The 19192-nt window shown below is 44.4% G+C and overlaps 1 protein-coding gene across 1 annotated transcript in view; it reads right to left on the reverse strand.

Moving 5' to 3' along the window:
* The window catches only part of SLC5A5 (solute carrier family 5 member 5), an 88368-nt gene extending 87720 nt beyond the window's left edge, over nt 1–648 (reverse strand). Inside the window, exon 1 of the mRNA XM_040321395.1 lies at nt 486–648. The gene's annotated coding sequence lies outside the window, so the exon portion shown is untranslated. The remainder of the gene's footprint in view (nt 1–485) is intronic.
* Nucleotides 649–19192: the final 18544 nt, after the last annotated feature.

Genomic DNA, 19192 nt, shown 5'->3' on the forward strand with positions numbered 1-19192 from the left:
AGCGAGAGCAATAATTCTAGCCCTAGGCCTACTCTGTAAAAATGCAACCTATAGAATTTTTTAAACGTCGCCTGTCGAGATTTTTAAGGGTAAAAGAAAGAAAGGGGGTAAATTCTTCCAGGGCTAAAGTGGTTAATAAACAGCAGACTTGCTGGCTGGATCACCAGATATACATAGAAGAAAGAAAGCCTAAAAATGGAAACGAATGCAGCCATCACATCTAGGAATTAGTAAGCTGCAATTACCTGTAATAAATGTTTTCCTTTGGGTTTAATCCTGCTTGTTAAACAATAAACAGTATCATTTAAACGATAGACATCCTCCATTGATGGGTGGCTAACATAGTACAAAAATCTACAACTACTTTAAAAAAATATATACATTGTTTAAAGAAAGACATTTTCATTTTGAATATGGATATTAGACTTAAGTATGTTTAATGCTTTTTAAGATACAAGTACATTTAATGAGCTTCTAGGGCTTACCTGAGGTAGATTTTGGAAAGCTCCAGGAGACCTTTGGTTTGCTACTGAAAATTGACAGCCCAGGAGGGAGGGAGAAGGTGTTATAAAGGATGAAAAAAAAACATGGCGAGCAGAGGGAGGAGCCTGGACATCTCACAGCACTCCTGGGCTGCAACGCTATCTGAGCAGGTTAAACAACTGCTTATTATAACAAATCTGTCAAGTATTCTTAGAAACCACGTTTTGTTCACTTATGTATTTCACAATAGAGCATTTACTTTCCAACGTGCCATAAAGCTTACAATTACCTACATAATTATTTTTTTACTGCTTTATGAAGTTACAGGTAGTGTTAATCATCACTTTATTTTAAAACGTTTTAACTGAGGATTTAAATGTGTAAATGTCAGAGTAAGAGGCATGCCTCCAAAGTAGAATGGGAATACTTACCTTTCCCACAGTTCCTGTTACCAAGCACTGCTCCAATAAAAAAGAAATCACCCTGTGTGCAGAATTCCGACACTTCCAGGAATGTTGATCCCTTGTGTCCTCTGTTGCACTCTGTAGTTCCTCCCATGGATCTCTACCACATTACAGGACACAATAACCATCTAGAGGTGTGTGGTACACAGGAGATCAACATTTATGGTGGCACACGTAGCAGGATTGAATCGCTAATTTGGAGGTACGTTTTTTTTCCTGTCATTTATTTTTGGGACAGGGTCACTTTAAAATGGTATTCACTAAAACTAGAGGCAGATTTACTAAAGGAGTTGAGAATCTTTACGAAATCAGTTGTGTGAATAATTACTTCTGTTTTCCAATGATGTGAAAAGCACATTCCTGCTTACTTATTTCTTCGGCACGATTGGATAATTCAAGTGAATTATTCACACCTTTTATTGTGTGAAGATGCTCAACTTTTTTAGTAACAGCGGGTTATCCGCTCTGTAATCCCGCGGCTTTTCACTTGCTCGCTTCCTGGTAATCATCCTCTTGTACAGGTGAGCTGAGGCTGCACTGGGGGCACAGTGAGCTGAGGCTGCACTGGGGGCACAGTGAGCTGAGGCTGCATTGGGGGCACAGTGAGCGGAGGCTGCATTGGGGGCACAGCGAGCGGAGGCTGCATTGGGGGCACAGCGAGCGGAGGCTGCATTGGGGGCACAGTGAGCGGAGGCTGCATTGGGGGCAGAGTGAGCGGAGGCTGCATTGGGGGCACAGTGAGCGGAGGCTCCAATGTGGTAACAGTGAGCAGAGGCTGCAATGGGGTCACAGTGAGCTGAGGCTGCAATGGGTTCACAGTGAGCGGAGGCTGTAATGGGGTCACAGTGAGCGGAGGCTGCAATGGGTTCACAGTGAGCGGAGGCTGCAATGGGGTCACAGTGAGCGGAGGCTGCAATGGGGTCACAGTGAGCGGAGGCTGCAATGGGGTCACAGTGAGCGGAGGCTGCAATAGGGTAACAGTGAGCGGAAGCTCCAATGGGGTAACAGTGAGCAGAGGCTGCAATGGGGTCACAGTGAGCTGAGGCTGCAATGGGTTCACAGTGAGCGGAGGCTGCAATGGGGTCACAGTGAGCAGAGGCTGCAATGGGGTCACAGTGAGCGGAGGCTGCAATGGGGTCACAGTGAGCAGAGGCTGCAATGGGGTCACAGTGAGCGGAGGCTGGAATGGGGTCACAGTGAGCGGAGGCTGCAATGGGGTCACAGTGAGCAGAGGCTGCAATGGGGTCACAGTGAGCGGAGGCTGCAATGGGGTCACAGTGAGCAGAGGCTGCAATGGGGTCACAGTGAGCGGAGGCTGGAATGGGGTCACAGTGAGCGGAGGCTGAAATGGGGTCACAGTGAGCTGAGGCTGCAATGGCGGGCACAGGTGAGGCTGCACTGATAAAGTTGTTGTTAATATTTATTTTTGTAACTTTAATTCTGCATAAAACATTTAAGTGTAATTTCATGAGATAATTTACGATGTCGTGTTTAGGGGGGGAATTAGGAGTGGTGCAGGGTAGGGATCAGTTGGGTCAACTGGTGGCGAGTAACCCTTAAGGCCTGGCTAGTAGCTCAGGATTTGAAATTTTGAGCACTGGTTTATAGTATGGTTACTGTATGCAATTACTAAGTAATGCTTGCAGACAACATCTGCATTGGACTGTGAACCCCAAAGCAAGCATTTATTAATTTTCACCAATTCTTAGATGTAATGACTCAATTGGCTTTCTTTTTTTTTAGGCTTTCTTTCTTTTTTTTCATCTGGTGATTCTGACAGTAAGGGCCAGATCCACATACATGTAGATCGTCGCAGCGTATCAGAGATACACTACGCCGCCGTACCTTACCTGGCGCATTTTCGAATCCTCAGCGATTTCGTGCCGTAAGTTACGGTGGCATAGTGTATTTCTGGGGGCAGATTTCAAATTGGGCGGGTTGGGGGCGGGTTCCATTTAAATGAAGCGCGTCCCCGCGCCGAATGAAATGCGCATGCGTCGTCCAGAAATCTCCTGCCGTGCTTTGTCGCGAAATGACGTCGCAACAACGTCATTTTTTGAACTTAGACGTGAGTTACGTCCATCCCTATTCACGGACGACATACGCAAAAAAAAAAAAAATTTGGACGCGGGAAAGACGGCCATACTTAACATGGCAATTCTATCTATACGCCACAAAATACCAGCTTTAACTATACGCCGGAAAAAGCCGACTACAGACGACGTTAGAAAATGCGACGGCCGCACGTACGTTCGTGGATTGTCGTAAATCGCTAATTTGCATACCCGACGCGGAAAACGCCACCCAGCGGACGCCGAAGTATTGCATCTTAGATCCGAAGGCGTACGAAGACGTACACCTGTCGGATCTAACCCAGAAGCCGTCGTATCTTGTTTTGAGGATTCAAAACAAAGATACGACGCGGGAATTTTGAAATTACGCGGCGTATCAATAGATACGCCGGCGTAATTTCTTTGTGGATCTAGCCCAGAGTCTGTTGTTTTCCAACAGAAAAAAATGTCCTGCAGATCTAGAAGTTATAGAGTTTAGACAAACCATTTACCATTGACAGGGTTGCTTACAATGGCTAGCTTTTATTTATTTATGTTACACCTTTTTCCGCAGATGAACAGAACTGATGCTGTCATATCTCATTAGCCTTCCTAGTTCTTTTCCTGGACTACAGATTAGTTGGAGGTTAACTTGCTTAAGAAAAAAAGGTTGTATGCTTTGCAGGGGAATTTTGTTACTCTGTAGGGGAATTTTCACTTAGCTTAGTGAATGAGCTGAAGCTCTGCTGACTTACTGTATATCATCAGACCATGTGCAAGTAAAATTAGATGTCATGTTTTTTAAATTTATTTTTACTTACCTTGCACGTGATCAGGGGTGGCCCATCCATTAAGGGCGCACGGACGCTGCCTCCCCTATCCATGCCGCCGCCATCCCCTATCCATGCATTCGGCCTCTTTAAGGATGCTGGGTGCATTAATTACAGTGGGGGGGGGCGCAGAGCATTGCGCTCGGAGCCCATCCAGGTATGTTAGAATAGCGAATAATTATTCACTATTCTCAAACTGAATCGTCTCTCCGCTGATCAGGAAGCACCGGTCTGAGACACGTTTCCCGATTGGCTTAAAAGAGAAGCGTTCTGATTGGTCGCCAAAGAGGAGGGAGGAGACGGAAGCCGCCGAGCAGGGGAAGAAAAAGCTGCTCATGATACCTACCCGCAGAGGAAAGCCAGGGAAGCCGCCCGTGATTGCCCACCATAGATGAGGTAAGCGCAGCGACCGACAAACCTGACACGTCCCGTCCCCAAAAAAGAATTGACACCAGTCACCACTGCACCTGATGAAGTATTCTTTGCAAAGTGAATGTTCACTATATCTAAGCTATAGCTGATTAGACACTAGGGATAAGCCGAACACCCCCCGTTCGGTTCACACCAGAACCTTCGAACGGACCGAACGTTCACGCGAACATTTAGAACCCCATTGACATCTATGGGACTCGAACGTTCGAATTCAAAAGTGCTCATTTTAAAGCCTAATATGCAAGTTATTGTTGTAAAACGTCTTTGAGAACCCGGGTCTTGCCCCAGGGCAGTGGCGGAATTATAGGGGTCGCTGTGGTCGCCATGGCGACCGGGCCCCTTGCTGTAGGGGGCCCTCAAGGGCCCCCTGTATACAGTGCGTTGATACAAGCAGCGGAGACGAGCTCCCGATCCCAGGCCGAGCTGTAATCGGCACTGTGCGGGGAGCTTGTCACATTCATTACAAAGTGAAAGCACAGTGAGTGCTCTTTGTGAGCTGCTAAGGTAAGACTGCCATTTTTTATCTAATGTGTGTGTGACTTCCTTTATATAAAAACTTCCACTTTATGTGTTGAATAGCATGGTTAGAGGCAGCAACTTCTTGTCGAAAACAATGCAAGTTACAAACCCAGCAGTGTTTGTGAAGCCAGCCAGACCTGCTGCCAGTGTTAAATGTGCCCCCTGGTAGCTTCATAAACAAGCAGTCATTTCCAGGACAAGTGAAACTGGCCAAATTTCCTGGATCAAGCTCCCTTTTCTGGAATAAAACATACCACCATATAAAAAGAGTAGCATTACCAAGTTCCACTATTTGTAGAGGAAAAAAAAAAGGCTGTACATCCATGGTCCAATGCATTCTGCTTAGTGTGACCGTCTCCAAAAAGGTACACAGGGAGCCTGTGTGTAAACTATAGGTAGGAGATTGCAAAGGAAAGCATAACATATAGAACATTTTGTGTGTTCATATGTGTGTGTTCATGTGCATGTGCATATGTATGTATGTGAGTGTGCATGCCATATGTGTATGAATGTGTGTGTGCATGTATGTGTTAGTGGCGGTGCGTCCATAAGAGTGCAGGGCATCGCCCCCCTCTCTCCAGCCACCCCCTGGCTGCGTTTGATGGGCACAGTGACTGCATTTGATGGGTACAGTGTCTGCATTTGATGGGCACAGTGGCTGCGGTTGATGGGCACAGTGGCTGCATTTGATGGGCACAGTGGCTGCGTTTGATGGGCACAGTGGCTGCGTTTGAAGGGCACAGTGGCTGCATTTGATGGGCACAGTGGCTGCGGTTGATGGCACAGTGGCTGCGGTTGAGGGCACAGTGGCTGCGGTTGAGGGCACAGTGGCTGCATTTGATGGGCACAGTGGCTGCGTTTGATGGGCACAGTGGCGGCGTTTGATGGGCACAGTGGCGGCGTTTGATGGGCACAGTGGCGGCGTTTGATGGGCACAGTGGCTTCATTTGATGGGCACAGTGGCTGCATTTGATGGGCACAGTGGCTGCATTTGATGGGCACAATGGCTCAGTTTGAGGGTACAGTGGCTGCGTTTGATGGCACAGTGGCTGCATTTGATGGGCACAGTGGCTGCATTTGATGGGCACAGTGAGACTGCAATTTTTTTTTTTAAGAATTTTTCAGTTTGCTTGCGCCCCCCCCCCCAAAAAAATAATAATAATGTTAAGCGCCAGCCACCACTGATTTATATGTGTATTTATATATATATGTATAAAAACAGTGTATGTATGTGTGTTTACATGACCCCCTATACTGTATGTGTACAATCAGAACCGATTTTTTATTTTTTTTTGCTTGTTTATAGTACCAGCAAAAAAAATGCTGTTCCACTGAAAAGCAATCCATGCTCAGATCTCTTTTCAGAGGCATTTGACAGCTGGTAAAGAAGCAATGTGTTGCCTCCTGACTGCCTGTTTTAACCCCTTAAATGCATCATCACTAAGCTGCAATGCACACAGTTGCAGGGTGGTTGCAGTGCAGCCCCATTCACCTAGGGCAGTGATGGTGAACCTCGGCACCTCAGATGTTTTGGAACTACATTTCCCATGATGCTCATGCACTCTGCAGTGTAGTTGAGCATCATGGGAAATATAGTTCCAAAATATCTGGGTTGCCAATGTTCACGTTCACTGACCTAGGACTCGGAGTATACTTCAAGGGTGCCCTGGCTGGAAAAGTATTGAGAAACACTGGCCTAGAGGAACCAATCTCTCCATTTTCCTCCTGCAGCCGCTGAATGCCTGCGGGAGGGAGAGGAGGAGAAGAAGGGGGAATGGAGAAATTGCTTCCTTTATATGCAGCCACCCACTTGCGACCGGGTCCTGTTGTTCCACCACGAGCTCGGAGAAAAGTCCTGTCTGGGGGTCAGGGGGGCCATTCATGGTTTCCTGCATCGGGGCCCTGAAGGTTCTAGTTACGCCACTGCCCCAGGGAACATGTATCAATGGAAAAAAAAGTAAAAAAAAATGTATTTTTTTTCAGGAGCAGTGATTTTAATGATGCTTAAATAAAAAATAAAAAAAATGAAAAATTCCTTTAAATATTGTACCTGCTGGGTGTCTATAGTATGCCTGTGAAAACGTCTTTGAGAAACCGGGTCTTGCCCCAGGGAACATGTATCAATGGAAAAAAAGTTTTAAAAACTTTAAAGCATTAACTGACTAGCCTGCCTGCCTGCCTGCTCTATCTACCTTTTCCCCGTTGTTAAAGCCTACACATGACCGCTTTTCACGACGTGAAAAACGACAAGAAAAATTAGAGCATGTTCTAAATTTTTAATGCCCATTTTTCACGACGAGAAAAATGCTCTGGAGCCTACACACGGTCTTTTTTAATGACCGATTTAAAAAATGGCATTTTTCTCGTCATGGAAAACGGTTGTGTGTACACGGCATTAGTCCACAAAAATGCTGTGTGTTGTTAGCTCATAACAGTACTTGAGAGCTGAGTGCAGATCGACAGGTATTTGTATGTACTCTCAGGCCTCGTACACACGACCGAGTTTCTCGGCAAAAACCAACAAGAAAATTGCTGGGAGATATTTTTTTGCAAAGGAAACCGGTCGTGTGTACATTTTCGTCGAGGAAACTGTCGAGAAACTCGACGAGCCAAAAAGAGAGCAAGTTCTCTATTTTCTCGACGGGAGTCTGATTTGGCTCGTCGAGATCCTCGACGGGCTGGTTTTCAACGAGAAACTTGGACGTCTGTATGCTAAGAAACCCGCGCTTGCTCAGAATGAAATATGACACGGGAGTAAAAGTAGCATTTGTAATGGAGATAACACATTTTTAAAGCTGTAACAGACTGAAAAGTGCAAATCGTCTCTTAACAAACTTTTACTTAACACGCAAACACATGCAATTAGCAAAAGCAGCCCCAAGAGTTTAGCCAGTGGAATCGAACTTTTCTGTGCCACTGTATGTGTTGTATGTCACCGCGTTTGAGAACGAGGAGATTTTGGCTTGACAGTGTGTACGCAAAGCAAGCTTGTCGAGTTCCTCGACAAGCCTAACAAGGAACTCGACGAGGAAAACGATGTGTTTCGCCCGTCGAGTTTCTCGGTCGTGTGTACGAGGCCTTAGGGTCTTTGAATGGATAAAACATAGAGGAATGCATGTACTGCATTTTTTTTGTTGTGACATACACTTTACTTTCCAAACAATTTCAAACAATAACACTCTTATATCAAAAATCTGTTATATAAAATCATCTGACTAGTGTTAACCACTTCCTGCCCGGCCTATTGTAAAATGATAGCCAGACGTGTGCACTACTATCCTGGATGAATGTCATCATATGATGTCCTCCAGGTGCATGCCTTGTGGGTGTCCTAGGTGCTGCACAGAGGTACGATCTGCCACCGGACACAGCAGAAGACAATTTGTTGTACCAGTCTGGCCTTGTACCATGTGATTACTCTGACCAATCTCAGTGATCACATGTCAATAGTACACATTCGCTTTAATTCATAGACATTCATTGTGTACCGATTGGTCACATGGTACAGGGGCCAATCACAGTGGACCTGTAACATGTGATAGCTGTGACCAATCACAGCTATCACAATAGTACACAATTGCACAAGAATGGATGCCATTTATAAATGACTGCTAACAGTGACCAGATCCTCACCGTAATAAGCAATCATAGTGAAAAAAGAAATCCTAATCATAACCCAGTATGTTAAATAAAAGTTGTAAAACAAGAAACATAGTTTAAAAAGCTAAAATAATTGAAACAAATATATAATATTTTTTTTTTCACATACTGTCACCAGTCAGTGTCCCTAATCACTGCCACACCAGTCATATGATGATGCTGTGTTGCTCTGGTTATTTTAATTAAATTTCCTAATTTTCCCAAAAATTGTGACAAAAATTACAATTTGAAAAAGCTCACCAAGCCTCTTACTAAATACCTTGGTCTGTCTGCTTCCCAAAAAGGGGTAATTTAGGGGGTATTTGTACTGTCCTGGAATTTTAGGGCTTCAAGAAAGGAAATGTTGTCAGTAATTCAGGATTGATCAATTTTAAGAAATATATACCATAGTTGGCAGACTCTATAAATTTTACACAGACTAAATAATATAAACTGATTTGGGTTATTTTTTACTAAAGAAATGTAGCAGAATATAGTTTGGCCTAAATTTGTGAAGAAAGATTATTTGAAAAATGTATAAAAGAGACAAAGGAATTATTTTTTCAAAATGTTCTGTATTTTTTTCATTTATAAAGCAAAAAAAAAAAAAAAAAAAAAATATATATATATATATATATATATATATATATATATATATATATATATATATATATATATATATATATATATATATATATATATATATATAATATCTGTTTCAAAAGATGATTGGGTAGTGTTGCATGACTGAGTAATTGTCATTCGAAATGTGACAGAACCAAAAGCTGAAAATTGGTCTGGGCAGGAAGGGGGTGAAAGGGTCTGGTATTGAGGTGGTTAATAGGGCAGCAAAGAGTTGTGTCTGACAAGAGTAATAAAGTAATAACGTTTTATCAGGCAACGATCCTTTGCAGTATGATCCCCTGCAGATCCCGCGCATGCGTAAATTACAGTTTAAATATAGGATAAATGATGGAAGCACCAATCTATGTATACATATCTGTGAAAATGTTTATGGTGGTGTCAGTACAGTACTGATTTTATATATGTATATATATGTATATATATCAGATATGGAACAGTGGTTTAAAACCAGCATACTGTAGTAAAAAAAAAAGCTGAAACATCATTTGGGAAATTTTTAATTGCCAAGACACTTTTAACACTTTGGAAAGGCACAGTTAGGGGCGGACTGACCATTGAGGCTCTCGGGCACTGCCCGAGGGCCCCATGCCACTAGGGGGCCCCATCAGGGTTGCCAGGCTCAGTAAAACCAGGGACAGTATGTAAAAATCTTTTTACATCTGTCCCTGATATGTCTGAAACCGACATGCTTTTGATATGAAAATCCTGAGATTTAAGCTGCCCCGCCTCTGCACTGCCTCCTAGCGTGGTGGCCATCTGTAAGCCCAGGGGCCCCATAATCTTCTATTGCCCGGGGGCCCCATGAGTTGTCAGTCCGCCCCTGGGCACAGTCTTCAAGTTCTGTAAACATGTAAAAAGAGAAAATATAGTCATTAATCCAAAAAGTATGGCCCCGTACACACGGCCGAGGAACTCGACGTGCCAAACACATCGAGTTCCTCGGCCAGTTCAGCCCTGAAGCCGCCGAGGAGCTCGGCGGGCCGAGAGCTCCCATAGAACAACGAGGAAATAGAGAACATGTTCTCTATTTCCTCGCCGAGGTCCTCGTCGGCTTCCTCGGCCGAAAGTGTACACATGGCCGGGTTTCTCGGCAGAATTCAGCCAGAAACTCGGTCGGAAGCTGAATTCTGCCGAGGAAACTGGTCGTGTGTACGGGGCCTATGAGTTTTCATATATTAGAGAGGAGAGCTGACTTAAGCCCCAGTTTGTACTGGGTGGGGCAATATTATCCAATGCCAGGAAGCCTTCTTTACTTTACCATTAGTTACAAACAAAGCACACAAGCTATGCAAGCAAGTCATTGCATTTTTTTCTGTGAAGAACTTATCGTCAGCTAACAAAGATAAGGGCCATGTGGCAAAAAACTCCTATAGCATTATATATCATATTGCTAAATATGGTCAAAATCATACTATACCTGGGAATTTTTTTTTTCTTGTAGAAATTATGTTGTTATGTGTTTGCTTTAAGAGGAAAATGAACATTAGCCTTCTTTTGAAAAATACATTATCTCAAAAAGGTTAAGTGTATGTCTGGTGATGTTGAGAAGACAGCAATAGGTTGAAATAAATATAGTAATTTCTTTGCTATGCAAAGAAAATATGTTCGCTAAAAAAACTTCTATTTATTGTATCTGTGTATATGTACACACATTGTCATTGGGGGATAAGCTCATTTTTTGCCAAAAGGGTATAGAATGACAACGTTTCTCTTTTCATAAATAGCAAGGCAAGGAAATGTTTCCAAAACAGAATATTTATACATCAAGGAAATCTTTGTTACAATCTACTCAACTATGCAGCACAGTGGAGGTTTGTTTTTAAAGTATTATGTAATAAGCAATATATAATCAAATCTACCTTCCCAAAGAGTATACATATATAGTACATCATTTTCATACTTGCCAACAGTCACGATTTTCCCGGGACAATCCCAAAATAGGACCCTCGTCCCAATCTGAGTGTGTCCCGCTCAAAATCCAGATTTTTTGCTTTTGTCCCTGGAATAATAGGGACTATTTTGGCACAGGCCGCTGCTCCTGGCTATGAAAAAATGGCCGTGAGTTGATCTCCTCTGGCTAGCAGGTCTCTTTCCCTGTGTGTTCAGTGGAGAGGGGAGGGGCCTCCGATCCATGCAGCTAATTGGCTTTTCTCTTCAGTGTAGGCAATTCGCTTGTACACTAAAGCCGGTTAGCTGCACGGAGCGGAGGCCCTTCCCCTCTCCACTGAACACACGGTAAGAGACCTGCCAAGCTCGGCCTCCACAAGAATGGAAAGCTGGACTTCTTAATGATGGCGGTCGACAGAGATCAAATCATGCAGAAGGGACTCTACTGTGGGCATCTGTGAGGTAAGGAGGGACTCTATTGGGGGCACCTGTGATGTAAGGAGGGACTCTACTAGGGGCACCGGTGGTGTTAGAAGGGACTCTTCTGGGGAAAACTGGTGTTAGGAGGGACTCTACTGGGGGCACCTGTGATGTAAGGAGGGACTCTACTGGGGGCACCTGTGATGTAAGGAGGGACTCTACTGGGGGCACCTGTGGTGTAAGGAGGGACTCTACTGGGGGCACCTGTGGTGTAAGGAGGCACTCTACTGGGGGCACCTGTGGTGTTAGAAGGGACTCTTCTGGGGACAACTGGTGTTAGGAGGGCCTCTACTGGGGGCACATGTGATGTAAGGAGGGACACTACTGGGGACACCTGGTGTAAAGATGCACTCTTCTGGGGGGCACCTGATGTAAGAAGGGACTCTGCTGGGGGCACCTGATGTAAGAAGGGACTCTGCTGGGGGCACCTGATGTAAGGAGGGACTCTACTGGGGGCACCTGTGATGTAAGGAAGGACTCTACTGGGGACACCTGTGATGTAAGGAGGGACTCTACTGGGGGCACCTGTGGTGTAAGGAAGGACTCTACTAGGGGCACCTGTGGTGTTAGAAGGGTCTCTTCTGGGGACAACTGGTGTTAGGAGGGCCTCTACTGGGGGCACCTGTGATGTAAGGAGGGACACTACTGGGGACACCTGGTGTAAAGATGCACTCTGCTGGGGGCACCTTATGTAAGAAGGGACTCTGCTGGGGGCACCTGATGTAAGGAGGGACTCTGCTGGGGGCACCTGATGTAAGGAGGGACTCTGCTGGGGGCACCTGATGTAAGGAGGGACTCTGCTGGGGGCACCTGATGTAAGGAGGGACTCTGCTGGGGGCACCTGATGTAAGGAGGGACTCTGCTGGGGGCACCTGATGTAAGGAGGGACTCTGCTGGGGGCACCTGATGTAAGGAGGGACTCTGCTGGGGGCACCTGATGTAACAGGGGACTCTGCTGGAGGTACCTGATGTAACAAGGGACTCTGCTGGAGGTACCTGATGTAACAAGGGACTCTGCTGGAGGTACCTGATGTAACAAGGGACTCTGCTGGAGGTACTTTAGAACAAAGAAAAACAAATACTCCTGCGCACGAGTGGATTGTCCAACAGTCAGTGTTCCATAAAAAAATTGCCAAAACTGGTAACAACGGTCTTGCAGCCCTTCATGGATTGGGAATATCCTGGTGGTATGAGAACGAGAAGAAGAGAAAAAGGCGCACCAGCCTAATGTGTTACCATAATAACAATTTAATAGAAAAAATGTAATAAAAAACTACTCACAAAGGAAGCAGCATCAAAGGCTTGTCAACAACGCTGTAGTAAATACCCCTCAAACCACACTCCAAATGGGGGGGATGAAGGTGTATCACTGCCGGCTGACGCGTTTCGAGGTTCAAAGGACCTCTTCCTCAGAGCCCAGCAGTCGGCTGGAGGTACCTGATGTAACAAGGCACTCTGCTTGGGGCACCTGATGTAAGGAGGCACTTTGCTTGGGGCACCTGATGTAAGGAGGGATTCTGCTGGGGACTATGTATGAAAGAAGAAAAAAGGCGCATGACCTAACGCATGAATAGAGATAAAAAAGTTTATTGTAAACAAATTGGTATACACATAGAAAAATACTACGTGTTCATGAATAAATTAGTTATAATATTCTCAATTGATAAAATTGATGCCCATACAAGGGAATTAATGGCTAATGCCTCATGGGATATGTAGTTCCGCAACAGCTAAAGGGCCGTAGTTTGGAGATCCCTGATCTAACCCATTGTAGCTCTGGTTGTATGTTTAGGGTCATTGTTCTGCTGGAAGATGAACCTCCACCCCAGTCCAGTGGCGGCCTGTCCATACGGGGCGCTGCGCCCCTACCCATGCATCCAGCCCCCTCATCTACACGTGGGACGCTGGACACATGGATTCCAATGGGGATTTTTTTTTGTAAGCACGTGATTAGAGGCTCTAATAGGCTTCAAAAAATCCTTCTGTGACTAAATTAATATTCATAGTGTCACACTGATTCTCCTCCAAGAAGGAGAGACGATCTGATTGGACACCTAGGAGTAGGAGGGAGGAGACGCATGGTGCATGTAGGAGAGGAGGGAGGAGACACACGGCGTGATGCAGGGGAGAAGGAAATGCAGGGGAAGCCTGCTGCTGCCACAAGCTAGATAGGGTAAGTGCGGGGCTGGTACTCGACTGACAGACCGTCTCATCTGACCAGAGCACCTTCTTCCACTTGTTCGCTGTGTCCCCCACATGGCTTCTCGCAAACTACAAACAGAACTTATTATGGTATTTCTTTCAACAATGGCTTTCTTCTTGCCACTCTTCCAAAAAGGCCAGATTTGTGGAGTGCATGACTAATACTTGTCCTGTGGGCAGATTCTCTCACCATGAGTTGTGGATCTCTGCAGCTCCTCCAGAGGGCCTCTTGGCTTCTTCTCTGATTAATGCTCTCCTTTCCTGGCCTGTCAGTTTAGGTGGACGGCCATGTCTTTGTAGGTTTGCAGTTGTGCCATACATACTCTATTTTCGGATGATGGATTGAACAGTGTTCTGTGCGATGTTCAAAGTTTGGGATATTTGTTTATAACCTAACCCTGCTTTGAACTTCTCCACAACTTTGTCTCTGACCTGTCTGGTGTGTTCCTTGACCTTCATAATTCTGTTTGTTCACCAAGGTTTTCTAACAAACCTCTGAGGCCTTCACAGAACAGATGTATGTATACTGGGAATAAATTACACACATGTATTGGGCACAGGGCATGCCATATTTAAGAGATGGGGAGTGTTGGCAGGTATAGTAAGCTTGCCTGTCATCCTGGCTTTGTTCCCATTATAGTCTGGTAAAGAAAAACTTGTCATTGGGTGCTCCTCTTTCATAAAGGTCCCTCCCTAATGATGTCAGGTATGTAGTTAGTGCCCATATAAATGCCAGAATGAGTAGGGCATAGTCAGATGGGGCATGGGAGTGAGATACCCCAGTTGGGATGAGCTTTATGTTCGACTCGAAAATAAGTTTGACTTGAACATTATCTGTTCGCCCGTTCGGCGAACAGCGAACAATTTGGGGTGTTCGCGGCAAATTCGAAAAGCCGCGGAACACCCTTTAAAAGTCTATGGTGTTAATGTTAACCCTTTAACCACTTCCAGACCTGCGCACGACAATGTACGTCCTATTTTTAAAGATTGATATCTCGGTAACGGCAGCAGCTGCTGCCACAACCGAGGTATCGATCTTTAGTGTGCGCGGTCTGGTACACGATAACGGCGGTCTCCGTGGCGGATTCGCCGCGAGATCGCCGTTATCGGTGGTGGGAGAGGGCCCCCCCCCTCCCGCCGCTCTCCCGCGCCCTCCGCCGCTTACCGGAGCGGTCGGTAGTGGCGGAGGCGATCGGGACCGCTTGGCTGGTGACTGGGGACAAGACTGAAGGAAAAATCTCCTTCGCCCGTCCCCATAGCTCTGCTGGGCGGAAGTGACGTCAAAACGTCAGTCCCGCCCAGCCTCTTAAAGAGACAATTTTTTTTTTGTCATTTGAAAAAATGACAGTTTCAAATTATTTTTTTTGCATTTTAGTCTAATTATGAGATCTGAGGTCTTTTTGACCCCAGATCTCATATTTAAGAGGACCTGTCATGCTTTTTTCTATTACAAGGGATGTTTACATTCCTTATAATAGGAATAAAAGTGATAAATGTTGTTTTTTTCTTTCAGTGTAAAAAGTAATAAAATAAATTAAAATAAATAAGAAAACAAAAAAAAAATTTTTTAAAGCGCCCCGTCCCGACGAGCTCGCGCGCAGAAGCGAACGCATACGCGAGTAGCGCCCGCATATGAAAACGGTGTTCAAATCACACAAGTGAGGTATCGCCGCGATCGTTAGAGTGAGAGCAATAATTCTAGCCCTAGGCCTACTCTGTAGCTCAAAAAATGCAATCTCTAGAATTTTTTAAACATCGCCTATCGAGATTTTTAAGGGTAAAAGTTTGACGCCATGCCACGAGCGGGCGCAATTTTTAAGCGTGACATGTTGGGTATCATTTTACTCGGCGTAACATTATCTTTCACAATATATAAAAAAATTGGGCCAAATTTATTGTTGTCTTACTTTTTAATTCAAAAAAGTGAATTTTTTCCAAAAAAAGTGCGCTTGTAAGACCGCTGCGCAAATACGGTGTGACAAAAAGTATTGGAATGACCACTATTTTATTCTCTAGGGTGTTAGAATAAAATATATATAATGTTTGGGGGTTTTAAGTAATTTTCTAGCAGAAAAAACTGTTTTAGTCTTGCAAACACCAAATCTGAAAAACACCTAAGGTCTGGAAGTGGTTAAAGTGTTAATTTTAAAGGCTAATATGCAAGTTATTGACATAAAAAGTGTTTGGGGACCTGGGTCTTGCCCCAGGGGACATGTATCAATGCAAAAAAAAAGTTTTAAAAACTGCAGTTTTTTCAGGAGCAGTGATTTTAATAATGCTTAAAGTGAAACAATAAAAGTGAAATATTCCTTTAAATTTTGTACCTGGGGGGTGTCTAAAGTATGCATGTAAAGTAGCGCATGTTTCCCCGTGTTTAGAATTGTCCCTGCACAAAGTGTAATTTCTGAAGGAAAAAAAGTAATTTAACCACTTAACAACCGGCCCATAGCCAAAGTACGGCTACAGGGCAGTTGCTTAACTCTGGGAGGCCATTAATTAACGACCTTCCAGAATCACGCTCCCGCTCCCCCTGGGGCGCGAACACGAGAGTGTCCGTGACCGTCGGGGCATCACGGATCACGGTAAATCGCCACTGATAGTGGCGGTTTACCACATGATCGCTTCGTCCAATGATGGAGCGATCACTTGTAAACAAACCGGCGTCATGTGATGACGCTGGTTCCTTCCTCCCCTTTCTGTACCGATCGGTACAGTTGTGAGAGGAGAGGGGGAGAGAGCAGAGGCAGCAGCACTGTGGGCTGAATCTGTGACAATTGCAGTCACCGATCCAGCCAGCCATCCATGCTCAGAAATCCATGCCCATACTGTTGCAATACCCTGCCAATACCCTGCCAAAACTCTGTAATACCCTGCCCCATACTGTGCAATACCCTGCCATATACTGTGCAATACTCTGCAATACTCTGCCCCATAATGTGCAATACTCTGCAATACCCCGCAATACTCTGCAATACCCTGCAATACCCTGCAATACTCTGCAATACCCTGCAATACCCCGAAATATCCTGCAATACTCTGCAATACCTTGCATCATTTAGATATCTGCTTTTTCAGCCGGCGATTCCCTATACCATAAGAACAATCATAGCGGCTGTTCCGCCGCTTGTTCGTTCTTACGGGAGGCAAGAGGGGACGCCCCCCCTCTCGCCATCCTCCTGGTGCTTCTACCGACTCACCGCTACGATCGAAGCCAGGATTGTTTTTTTTTTTTCTGGCTTCCCAGCCTAGAGGTGAGATGTAGGGTCTTATTGACCCCCTATCTAACTGTAAAGAGGACCTGTCATGCCATATTCCTATTACAAGGGATGTTTACATTTCTTGTAATAGGAATAAAAGTGATCAAAATGTTTTATTGTTGCGGAAAAACGTGTCAAACTAAAATATATAAAGTAAAATGAACAATAAAATATATATATTTTTTAAAGCCCCCCTGTCCCCGTGTGCTCGCATGCAGAAGCGAACGCATACGCAAGTCCTGCCCACATACAAAAACGGTGTTCAAACCACACATGTGAGGTATCGCTGCGAACGTTAGAGCGAGTGCAATAATTTTGGCCCTAGACCTCCTCTGTAACTAAAAACATGTAACCAGTAAAAATATTTAAAGTGTCGCCTATGGGGATTTTTAAGTAGCGAAGTTTGGCGCCATTCCACAAGCGTGTCGAATTTTAAAGGGTGACAGGTTGGGTATCTATTTACTGGGCTAACTTTACAGATTTTTTTTTTTTAAGCACAAAACAGTTTTTTTCATAAAAAAAAAATGCGTCAGAAAAATTGCTGCGCAAATACAGTGCGAGATAAAAAGTTGCAACGACCGCCATTGTATTCTCTAGGGTCTTTGCTAAAAAAGCATATATAATGTTTTGGGGTTCTATGTAATTTTCTAGCAAATATATGATGATGTAGGAGAGAAATGTCAGAATTGTCTTGGGTGCTCCAGAACGCCTGAAGGTGCTCCCTGCATGTTGTGCCTCTGTATGTGGCCACGCTGTGTAAAAGTCTCACACATGTGGTATCGCCATACTCGGGAGTAATAGCAGAATGTGTTTTGGGGTGTAATTTGTGGTATGCATATGCTGTGTGTGAGAAATAACCTGCTAATATGAACATTTTATGAAAAAAAAATAAAAGAAAAAAAAAATCTTGATTTTGCAAAGCATTGTGGGAAAAAATTACAACTTCAAAAAACTCACAATGTCTCTTTCTAAATACCTTGGAATGTCTTCTTTCCAAAAAGGGGTCATTTGGGGGGTATTTGTACTTTTCTGGCATGTTAGGGTCTCAAGAAATGAGAGAGGCCATCGGTACTTCAGGTGTGATACATTTTCAGATATTGGCACCATAGCTTGTGGACTCTATAACTTTCACAAAGACCAAATACTATACACCAATTTGTACTTATTTTTACCAAAGATATGTAGCAGATATGTAGCAGTATAATATTTGGCCAAAATTTATGAAGAAAAAATACTAATTTGCAAAATTTTATAACAGAAACAAAGAATTATTTTTTTTTAACAGAATTTTCAGTATTTCTTCTCTTATAGCGCAATAAAATAAAAAACCCAACGGTGATTAAATACCACCAAAAGAAAGCTCTATTTGTGTGAAAAAAAGGACGAAAATTTAATATGGGTACAGTGTTGTATGACTGAGTAATTGCCATTCAAAATGTGAGAGCACCGAAAGCTGAAAATTGGTCTGGTTATTAAGGAGGGTTTAAGTGCCTAGTTGTCAAGTGGTTAAAACTACTCCCGACTATTCATGAATTGTCGGTCCCGGCAATACAGAGAAAAGTGATTGAAAACAAATGCAATTTTTTTCAATGACTTTTATCTGTATTGCCGGGACCCTACAATTCATTAACCACTTGACACCCGCACGCCGTCATATGACGTCCAAAACGGGGACCTGTTATCCTGGGTGGACGTCATATGACGTGATGGGCTTTGCGGGGGGATATCTCAATGATGCCTGCACCCGGAGGCATCATTGAGATATCATTTTTTAGCGGCGGCGATCCTGCGCACCGTAAGAACGATCATAGCGGCGGTTCCGCCGCTAGATCGTTCTTACAGGCGGCGGGAGGGGACATCCCCCCCCTCCCGCCGCCATCCAGTGCTTCTCCGGGCTCTCCCGTCCCACCGGGGGCCCGGAGAGATGATCGCCGTCCGCCGGATGTTTGCCATAGAGAAGACTGGTGACCATCTGGTCACCAGTCATCTCTATGACCGTCGGAGGCCCGGGCGCGATGTGATGACGTCACGCCCGGGTCCCCGTAAGTAAACAAACCGCAATTGCGGCTAGTTTGAATGAGATCTGTGAATTTTTTTTCACAATCTCATTCTTTCCAGCCTGCAGGAGAGATGTGGGGTCTTATTGACCCCGCATCTCTCCTTAAAGAGGACCTGTCACACACATTCCTATTACAAGGGATGTTTACATTCCTTGTAATAGGAATAAAAGCGATTGAAAAAAAAAAAAGTGTAAAAAAAAGTGTAAGAAATAAGTAAAATAAAAAAGAAAAAATAATAATAAA

Source organism: Rana temporaria, chromosome 1 (assembly GCF_905171775.1).
Source record: "Rana temporaria chromosome 1, aRanTem1.1, whole genome shotgun sequence".
Taxonomy (NCBI): Eukaryota; Metazoa; Chordata; class Amphibia; order Anura; family Ranidae; genus Rana; species Rana temporaria.